The sequence below is a fragment of the Falco biarmicus genome, chromosome 7 (assembly GCF_023638135.1).
Source record: "Falco biarmicus isolate bFalBia1 chromosome 7, bFalBia1.pri, whole genome shotgun sequence".
In the NCBI taxonomy this organism is placed as follows: domain Eukaryota; kingdom Metazoa; phylum Chordata; class Aves; order Falconiformes; family Falconidae; genus Falco; species Falco biarmicus.
Window position 1 is genome coordinate 3,837,651 of NC_079294.1, and position 10,916 is coordinate 3,848,566.

Sequence of the window (10,916 nt, forward strand, 5' to 3'; positions counted from 1 at the left end):
GATTAGAAAAGGGTAGAAAACATGACAACAGGTTCTGTGGCTGAAAGGCATGCCTGTGATGTGTGAATCAGGCCTGCTCCTGGCTGTGGAAAGTCTCCTTACTAGCATAGCAGCAGAGTTGGAAGAAAGGGGAAAATGTTTCTCTGTTATTGCTACCGTCCTTCCAAGGTTTGAGGAAGCTTTGTGTCACACTGGCCAGTCAGAGGTTGCACGGGAGCAGCTCTGTAGCTCTTAGCTTGATTATACAGTTAACAGAGTCATTTGAAAGGGTACGCAGCAACGAGGAGGAGCAAATCCTGTTAAGGATGTCCGTATTCCCTTCTGATGTGATTGCTCCCGTAGTGGGAGCAGTAAGTGGTAGTGTTCGTTAGCAGGAGGTCAGGCGGCTTTTGTGCAGAGCTGAGGTGCACGCTAATGCCTTGGTGCAGAGGTCTGTAAAGCTGCATTGGGATGCACGATGCATCTGGCATAAGCTCCCTGTTTCCTTTCAGTCTAAGATCGCAGTTTAATGGTTCAACAAGTTTTTTCTCACTGCTCAGCTAATACTTTATAAAAAAAAAAAAAAAAAAGTTTTGCCAGCGTTAATGGGGAGTTTGCTCAACGCAGCGGGGCAAGTCTGTACCAGGAGGAGGAGGCTGGGGATACCCTGATGATCACTCAGCCCATCTCCTTGCCAAGCAAGATAATTTTTTTTTCCTGTTGTACATTTTTGGAGCCTGCCTTAGATGAGTGCTGAGACAGAAGGGTGGGAGAGCTTCCACTTCTCTTTTGCAGGCGGCTATTCTGCTATTGATTTTTAAAACAACATTAAACAACATTACTTTTGCTTATGATCTGTGTAAGGAGTGGAGGGAGATAGTTCAGCTTTTCTTCCCAATTCATGATATAAACGAGGTCGATACTGCATAATGTGTCTAACTTTTATTGAACTCTAGTACTTACTTTTGGGGTGCCTTGGGTCCTTCATGAGATGCCTATGATTCTACCTGGAGAGACAAAATGCTTTGATTAGGTGAATGCTTTCATACAGGTTCATGGGCTATGAATGCCCGCTTCCCAAGCCTGCACGCCCCCCCTGCCCCCGCCAACGACCCCCATGCAGAAAGGGTGCTGGCTCGCTTTTATTACGTTAAAACCTAATTAAAGCAATTCTGTGTTTAGTGACCTCCCCAACGAGCACATAGTGCATCCTCAGATGCCTATGAAGTCTTCTGCTGGGGGGTAACCATTTCAGAAAGCAGTTTCTCTGCAAAACTTGCTAGTTTCCACCAATGTGCTGCTTATAAGTGTGATGATGATGACGTTCTTCCCTGTGAGGCTTTAGCCTTGCATTGTCTAACTGAAATGTCTTTTTCTCCCTGTGCCTTCTTGTTTCAAAAGATTATGGACCACATCCCACTTCTTGAATCCTGCAAGGAGCTCAGTACCATGTAAATATTACCAGTACCCTCTACTGCAGATAAGAGAAGTGTGTGTTGCATGCTGTACATTTCTGATGACCTGGAGATTCTCTATTTTTATCCCTTTTGGGGACAGTGCTCTGAATGCAGAATATAATGAATTTACCTGCTTTTCAAAATGTACTGTTTTGCTTTTAAGTGACTATGGAGCATTGCTTGCAGTCCTGGGTAGTGTTTTTTTTTTTTTTTAATAACACTTAAATTCACTACAGTTACCAGAGCTTTAAGTGAGTGGTGGCTGGAGATTTGGAGTGTATCAGTCAAAGGACAGAAAACTGCAACTGTTGTTCCAATTACCTATGCAACCTAGAATGAATATGAGCAATGTGAAGAGTTAAGTGAGTCTTGGGTGCCACAATATGGTATTTGTTCCTAACGTGGTGTCCTGAGTTTACTCCATGCCTCAGTTTCCTCATTGGAAAACAGGTGCAACACAGGGATGTAGTGGCACTGAGCACTTTGCTTAATGGTTTAAAAACAGAGATGTCGCTTTAACTTCCTTCCTGCAGAGACTAAAAGCACTGATGGAAAGCTCAGTGTCACCTCCTATGGAAAGGGTAAAGTGGGAAACCTGTGCTCGGAAGCCAGCTGCTGCAGATCTGCCTCTGCTTGGCAGCTCTGCGTTAGTGATGGGGGAACTGGGAGGGGTGACTTTATTTCCTTTTGAATCCGCTGTCAAACATGCCGCCTTCTTATATTCTTCGTGTCAACTACAGTGATGATGCTCTGCCTCTACTGACAGTCATGCTATGGGCGTGTGTCTTTCCACAGGGGTTGCATTCTGTGTACCACCAAGTATGTTGGTGTCCTCTGGTTTCTCTGTCCAGCAGTCCCACAGTAGCGAAAAAACAGGGAAAAGTGGTGGAGTCAAGCAAGCTGAAACACAACTCACCAACAGATGCCACTGCCTGCAAGGAAATCTGAAGGAGGTAAGGCAACGTGCAGTGTGCTTCACAGCTGCCTTTTTAATAGAACCAGTAGAATGGAGTTGGGTAGGAGAGGTTGGAAATGACCTTGTTTGGTATAGAAACACATAAGGGAGTGGTGTAAAGCTCTCCCTGGAGTTGTGTCAGGCCCTGTGTACTTACCATGACTTAACAAGATAGGAGGGGTTGTGTTAACGCCTCTATAAAAAGCCTGAGGCCATAATATGTCCTCAGAAATACTCACCTCCAGGCTCTCTCCCTTCTTTTCATTGAAAAAAATGCTGTAAGTCGTACCTAGAAAAAGAGCAGAATAGTACGAGAGGAAAACAAAGCCAAATCCACTTGTTTTATCTGCAGCCACCTCTTAATTCCTGAAGCTAATGAGCACTGTTCACTTTATTGCTTAACTATAGCTACTGCCTTTTCTCCAGAGACCTCATTCCCTGGGAAAAGTCTCTGGGTCCTAACCAAAACCAGATAAACAGGAATGCTATTCCTGTTCACCGAGTGTGACCGACACGGTATTTGAAAGCCCGGCTCAGCGCAGAGAGGAGGGGTAGCTCATCCGTCAGCCTACACACACACACCCCCAAACCCCCCACCTCATTACAGCAAGTCTGATCTGTGCTCAGGAAAAATCTATAGCGGTATCACAAGGATTGGTTTCCGAATGAAAAATCGGGGTTTGCCAGGAACCTTAGGACCGTTTCTGCAGCTGGCAGAGCCGGAGGCGCGGCGGTGGCACTAGGTGGCACTGGCAGCTCGGCTAAACCGCTGCCCGCCCGGCTGGGGACAGCCCCCGGCCCCCGGTCCCCGGCCCCGCGGGGCGTGCGGGCAGCTCTGGCCAGGGGAAGGGCAGGCTGAGGCTGTGCCCTGCTGCCGTACAGCGCACCCAAGGCTTCCCTGACAACGGACACTAGTTTGTCTTTTAATACTTTTTGCGTCTGCTTTAAGCAGATGAACCGTTATACAACCCAAACCGCGCTGTAAAGTGTCTGTTACCCACAGTGGTTTGTCCAGACCAAAGCCGTTAAACCAAGAAAAAGCCCCGAATGTCCAACGGCGGCCAGTGACGTAGCTTTCCCCTGAGTCTCCGTAGTCTTTAACTCGTGCATTTAACAACGAAAGGATCTGCGATGGTTATTGTTAGCGCAGGATGAGTTTGCTCCTCACTGATTGTCGTGCTGCTGCAGCCCGTATCCTCAAAGCCTTTCAGACACCGTGGCCCCACTGGTGGCCAGTGTCCCGCTGGGAGCACGCGTGTGCCACTGCCTGCAGCCATGTGTGCCCTGCTGGGACGGCGCACCGCGGAGCCCTGCGTGTGCATGGATGAAACCCCAGACTATGTCTGACAGGGAATGGGAAAGGTCTGCAGGAGCTTTTTACACCGTACAGCTGCAAGATTGTTATTTCCCATCCCTTGGATGTTTTACTGATGTGTGGGGCTTATATTTGCTCTTTAATTCTAAAATACCGGATTGATAGCAAGGGACTGAGGCACTTTGTGAGAGGGAAGCAGCATGTTGGCACTGGTGATGGGATTGTCACCCAGCTTACCCTTGAACAAGGCAGCTCTTTTGCTTAAAGAGGGCTGGAGACAAGGCAAGGCATCGGCCCTGTAAACGTGTGAAGGGGGGACGTGAAGAGCACGTCAGGAATTGGAACTGCTGACTTTGGGGTGATTGAGGAACTTATAAAAGCAAAGGGGTCAACAGTGTGAAAGCAGAAAGGGAGGGAGGCTTTGGCCATTAGCAAGTGTCTCAGAACAGCATAATCAGAGATATGGGAGAGGTAAATGAGCAGTGATTACCAGGAAAGCAATTCACTCCCTCGTGCCAGGTTTTCAAAAGCTTTATGTGCCGTAGGTTAATAGCCAGCTATTTGTTTTCGCTCTGGATTAAGCCCCAGACTTCCTGAGGTGATGTCCTTCCCTGTCCCTCGCAGGCCACCAATGTCAGGCAGCTGAACGCTGTCTGCTGCTACAGCGCAAGTCTGTCTGCTAACACCTTGCTCAAGGAAATCCTTAGTTACAGGGTCGCAGGGTTGTTTTTTTCTGTGCCCTTTGGGTTGCCCCAGAAAGGGCCTACCCAGATGTGCATAGGGGCTGGGAAGCAAAAGGACTTTGTGGAATTGCAAACAAAGATACAAGATGCTGATGTGATAACACATCGCTCTGCCTTGCCTCCTGGGAAGCAAAGCGAGCAACGATGCTGATCTTGATGGAGGTTACAGCAATACCCAGAGGATGTGTGAAACTGAAGTGGGGACTGTTCCTCTTTAGTCCAGCTTTGACCTAAGGCATCCATAAGGTCTGCATGGCTGAAGGGTGGATGTGTCATTGGTGTGGCGGGGGGAAGGCGCGAGGCAGGGACCTCGTGCTTATTTGTCTGAAGTGGCTCTTAGGGCCAGCATTTTGCAGGAGTTCCTGTGGAGGAGGAAGGTAATGTTTTCTGTGGAAGCGTTGTGTCCCTCTGTCTACTGAGAGGGAATGTCTTCAAAGAACTACATAAATTTTACTTATTGGTTTATAACCTTAGTACTGTCTGTGTATTAATTTTTTTGTCTCCATTTTCTTGATGAAATTCCTCCAAGTGTTGGTTATCTCTGGAGGTCCTTAGGCACGCTCTGGGTCATGGCTTTTTCCCTTGTAGTTTCCTCTGACAGAACGTGATCTTCGGGACCATCCCAGGTTTTCATTTTGCCTTTCCTTGCTCTAACTTTAGCTTCTGGTGCGAAAGTGAGAAAGAAACCTTTCCCTGAGGCGCTAAGGGACCGGAATGTGATTCTTAAGCCTTGATAGGTTTTCCCTGTCACCCACAGTACTTTGGAAGAAAGTTGCTTACCAACAGATGTGCTTGGAGAGGTGAAGGATGTACAGGGAATTGGAAGAGAGATCCTGAGGTACCGTATGGCCTGTAGAGGACAGTGGTTATTTACCAGTCTCTTTGGAGCAGGTGAGTTCTATGGCCCTGCCTTGCTGGCGAGATAACACCAGGACAACCTGCGTGGTGAGCGCAGGCGTGCGGCTTGGCAGCCTGTTTGCAATGCTTGGAGTCATTTTGAAAAGTTCCTTCTGGATTATTTAGTGAGTGAATTTACTTAAGACAGAGCCTTTAGCTCCTGAGAGAGAAGGAAGAGCCTGGGTGAGCTGCTGTTGTAAATCTGTGCTTGCCAGTTGCTGGCCATAGCTTCTGTTCCTGGTGTCCCCCCCACCTCGCAGTGACAAACCCCTGGTCTGGCTGCAGCGCTGGTGGGTGCGCAGGCTGCTTGGTGCTGTAATGCATAGCGCAGAGCAGTAAAGTTAATAAGAAGGTGCCCTAGTAAGAGAGCTGAGCTATAATCTGGTGCCTGTGGGAGCCATACATAACGCTCGGCAAAGCACAGTCTGCTGAGAGCTGGAAGGTAGAAAATGCCACATCAGGTGGGGGCTCGCGGCAGCCCCTGGCCTGAGGGAGTGAGGCAGGGTACCTGGGAACAGCTAGCTGGGAAGCAGCCCTCTGGGAGCTAGGAGATGTTTGAAGGCAGGGAATGGACCTAATGGCCAGAGGACGTGAAGATGCGGAACTGGGTGACCCCCAGCTGGAGCTGTGGGTGTGTAGCCCTTCTGCAGATCAGGTCCATGAAGGTTTCTGGTTAGGCTTCCCTCCTGCCTCTGTCCTTGCAACTCGGTGAGAAGACGGTGAGGCTACTCAGATGGTTAAGAAGGTAGGATTTCACCTTCAGACCAAGGGGACAGAATGCCACCATCTTAACCTGCCGGTGGCTTTTAGTCCTGCTGGTACTCCTGTAGATAGGGCGACCCCAAAAGTGTCATCAGCCTGTTGGTAGAGTTCTGTCAGAGAGAAGAAACCCTTGTGTACCTGAAATTGGGATGTTTGTGAATTACTGAAGAATGGCCCAGTCTTGCCACTGGTCCTGGATTTTGTGGAGTCTTTTGCCACTGATGTGAGTTTCTTGTATTTGAGATTCCTTGTCTGTCAAATGGTGTGCCAGTGACATGATTCCATTTTTCCAGCCTTGACACCTATTCATAAAAACGCTATCACAAATAAAAAAGTATGATTATAACTCAAACAAAAAACACAAGAATTACAGCTCCTGCCTTTTAAAATTCCTTCCCCTCCCCCCCCCGCCCCGGCCCCGAAATAATAGTGTGCATTCTAGGAAGTCAGCATCATATAATGGAATTTACCCTGGAGAACTGGAATGCTAAAACTTGGACTTGTAGTTAGGTAATGGCAACGCAACAACTGAGAAATGAAAGATCAGTTGCTATGTACACAAAAGCAATTTAAGCCAAGCTCTGGACACTGGGACTTGATTCAGGCAGAGAATTGTAGCTAAGACCTAAGAGGCATTCATCTGCTGTGTAAAGTATGCCTAAATATTTAACTTTATTTGGATGAATTCAATGATAAGGCTTCCTTTTCATATTTTTGTAACTGTCATGGAAAAATGGAATTTCCATCCTTTGGCAAAAGATGTTTTTGGTATGGGAAAAAATTAATCTTGGAAAATTCTAGGGAAAAATTCCACTTGGAGAGAGCAATGACACAACATGATTCTGATTTCTTCCTAGCTTCTGTCAGGGTAGCCAGATCTCTGGAAAAAAAATGAGGAGGCTGAAGAAATGAGAAACAGCTTCTCACAAATAAATGATGGTTTTTATCGAGTACCTGATGGCATAGCAAAGGGATAGCAATGAGTTCCTTGTGATGTTTTCAAAATTACTTCTGCAAGAGCAGAGAAAGACCCACCAATGGGCAACTTGCAAAGCCATCTCATTGCTGCGGCATCCTCTTAAGCATAATACAGGGCATGTGTGACCTCTGCCTGTGGCTGGAATGGGAGAGGAAAGGGTATCAAGGCAGTGACATTTTTTGTTGTGATTATAAGAAAAAGGAGTTTATAATTTGCAATGAAATTGTAGCTTCGGTCACCTCTTTGTTTGAGCTTCCATTGATTGCATAGAGATCAGGATTCTAAGTCTAGGGGAATTCAGATTGAGAAGCTACACTAGATTCATTATGTTCATGAAAAATGTGTGAAAGTGGGGTAAGAGGTCTACTGACTCCCCTGGATCTGTTGCTTGAGGAGCATAAGAACTTCAAAGGAAGAGTCTTTCAGTACGGTCCTTTCTTGAATCCACTTGAATGTGTCTGGCATGTCTCCTTGTCTTGGATTCAACCAAAAGCTCCAAAACAAGTGACTTCAAGCCAGATTTCAGTGCTTCCTATGTGTATTTCATGGTTTATAGTAGATACAGGCAGCCTTTCATAATGCTGGTTCTGAAAGAATATATTATTTCTGGAGCAGATCAGGATTTTTCAGATAGAACAAAAAGAGTTCACACTTCAGAACAACACACAGCCTGGCAGCCAGGTTGGTGGATCTGGATTTGGAATAAAAATATTCAGACCCTTGCTCTCCCTGATTAAGTCCTGGAAATTAATTTGTTTTTCCCTAACGGTGAGGTGGTTTGCTATTTTGACGGGGATACATGAGGGTTTGCCCTGGACTCAGACTTATCCTATGGTGGTTTACAATTGCTGTCAGATGAATTATGGCATTTGAGCTGAGCCATTGTAAAAACATATGTATGTTCTTAGCTTGCAACAAATTCTAGTAGTTTAATGATGCTTAAGACAGCTCCAGCACAGAGAAGTCATCCTATTAAAAACAGTAAATCAAGCTTTGCAAACATGATAGCTGAATTGGAGTTTGAGCTATTCCATTGTCTTTACATTCTGCTTCTTCCCCGGTGTGTGCATACACAGACATATAAACTATTTACATTTATAGTTTTGCAATTCAGTGGGTTGCTTACAGCCACAATACATTTTAAGAAAACAGCACCAATTTTGAGATCTTCACAACACTGGACCAGCTATCACCGACAATGTTAGTTTTGCTTTATGAAGTCCTCCTCGGTACATTCCTTCTTGTCCAAACTGAGTATCTTCATAAAGCACATTTGTGAGGTGTCTTGAGAAAGACTAAATACCTGAATAGTGACAAAATCTGTTTCCCATTTCCCACTGTCTGATGGATGCGGAAGGGGGTGTGGGTCAGGGTGTAGAGGGGAAAAGCTGTTTTTCGTGGTTCTGCACTGAATGATTCTAGCAGTATCCTTATCGTAACAAAATGGACATGGGAAAAAATCTCAGCAAAGGCACTGTGACGTGAGCAGGCATCTTGAGCTGTGCACAACCATGAGTTCTAGATTATTTTATGGAATACAGATGTCAAACACCAATCCCAGTTCACTCTGACAGATGAGGTTTGACTGATGGGCTCTCTGGATGGGAGGTTGGTACCCGTATTATCTCTGGCTCCAGAACATGCTTCGTAGCTGCTTCCTCTCCTCCCGCCTTCAGCTTCTTGTGTTCTCTTTGCATCTCAGACTACAGGTACGCAAAGTCCTTCCATCTTTTGCCTTTCAACTGGGCAAGGCAACACTGCTTAAAATTCCAGAGGCCTGCCCTTCATATTCCATGAGCCCCTGGGAAGTCAATAAATGTCAAAGAAAAGTTGGATTATTTATTTATTTATTAGGTCTCTGCTACGTTTCTGAGAAGGCCTTTTGGCTTTTGGTCATCACATCCTTAAAAGGCATAACATAGGGTAACAGCACTGTAAATATATCAAAAGAACCCCAGCATTTCCCACAGTATGATAAATCTGTATCATTCTTGAGATATATTGTGTTGAAAAAGCACTTCCCTCTTCATCATTTCCTTTGTCAAATGACTTGCTCAGTTCTCTATTTTTTTATGCTTCTTTAAGGATCCGTAATCAACTGTTTAGTGTGAGAAGGAGCCAAGCTGGTCTTGGACTTTGCATATTTCACATAATGTTTCTCTGAATGAGTTCCAGGTCGCGAGTGCTCTCTTGTAACATATGCAAAGAGAAGAATCTTATCAGGATGATGCTTAAGCCCTTCGGTAGGAATCAGGTGAAGATGTATGGCCATTTGTGGTAACATCTTTCTAGCTGCACAGCTTGCAGCCTGTGACGCACTGTGGTCCCTGCTGCCACTGTTTGGCCAGGCACACTCTGTCACTCAGCTTCAGCTGGTTACAGGTAGGGTCAGCACCGTCTGCCCCATGGCACTTGAATCAAACGGTGCAGACAGCAACTTTCCCTTAAATCTGGATGTCCCACCCATGGACCTGACAAGCACTCCATTGTCATGCCCTGCTGTGACCTCTCTGGAAGTCGCACAGCTACAACAGTCTTTGAATTGGAAATTATTTGTAGAGACTAGAGAACCCAGCCCTGGTGTCAGGGGGTCCCAGGGGCTCCCCTCTCTCCCTCCTTTCCTTCCCCTCCCCCTTTCCCTGTCTGCCCCTTATTTCGACTGTGGGATAGATTTTAGAGTTCGACGGAATTTGGCTTATAGGTTGTCTTTCAACCCTCATGGGGAAAAACAAAATAACACCTTCTCTATTGGGGGTGTTAGTTAAGGTCTGGTCTGGTAAATGAAATGGAAAGCCAGCACCTGTAGCTTCCGTGGTCTGCACTAAGTTTTCAGATCAGTGTGACAAGGCAAGGGACTGCACAGAAACAGAAATAAACGGTTATGCATAAAATAAAAAGCTGCCGCCCGCAGCTTTGCAGTGGACAGAAATATAGGAGTCATGCCCAGCATGCTCATGCTGGACTTGAGAAGACTGGCCAAGGACACTGTTGACTAATTCTTTTCCTTTAATGAAAAGCTAATATGTGATTGTTATTATCTTGGCAGGGGAGCCTGATTTCTAAGTCTTATCGGCATTCAGTAAACATCCTGATATGTGGCCTATCATCCGTAAAGGGACAAAAGGTTGTGCTCATGCCTGGATTCAAACCAGCTTTTTGTGGGCATTCAAATGCTTTGAACCCCTTGTGCTTCGACTACTGAGGCAGGTCTTCTGGAATCCAGCGCCTGCCATGGTGTGATAGTTAAAGCTGGTAAACTGGTAATACTCATTTAATGAATTCTAATCACTTCTCTGTAAGACTAATCTTTCAATAGGCTTTGTTTTCTTTATGCATTTGTCCATCGATCGGTTTACGTGAACAGCTTTCACTCTGTTACTTACAAATTATTCTCTGGCTTTGCTGACAGCTGAGTGGACAAGATGCTGGTTTTGATCAGATAATCAATGACCAGATCATTTATGCCTAACAAGAAGTAAATCAAAGGCCTTTCAAAATGGTCCCACGGACATTACTGGCTATTGGCATTTTTGGTAGCATGTTTATTCGCCACAATTGCTCGTGTGCACAATACATCACTTGTGGCTACTCATTAAAGTAGTAGGAAAAGCTGACATCATGATAGAAGTGAACAAATATCCACACACACAAAAAAATCTATTCTTTTTCTGTATTATCTTTAAGGCTCCTGAACATGTGTTGGCTGCTTTGCAGGCCAGACAGGGATGTGAGCACAGGTTGTCCAGATGATTCTGCAATAAGACATTGTGTAAGTAACGTCTGGAGCAGCGTGGCAGAGAACAGTAAAGGAGGATAAAGGTTACCTCTA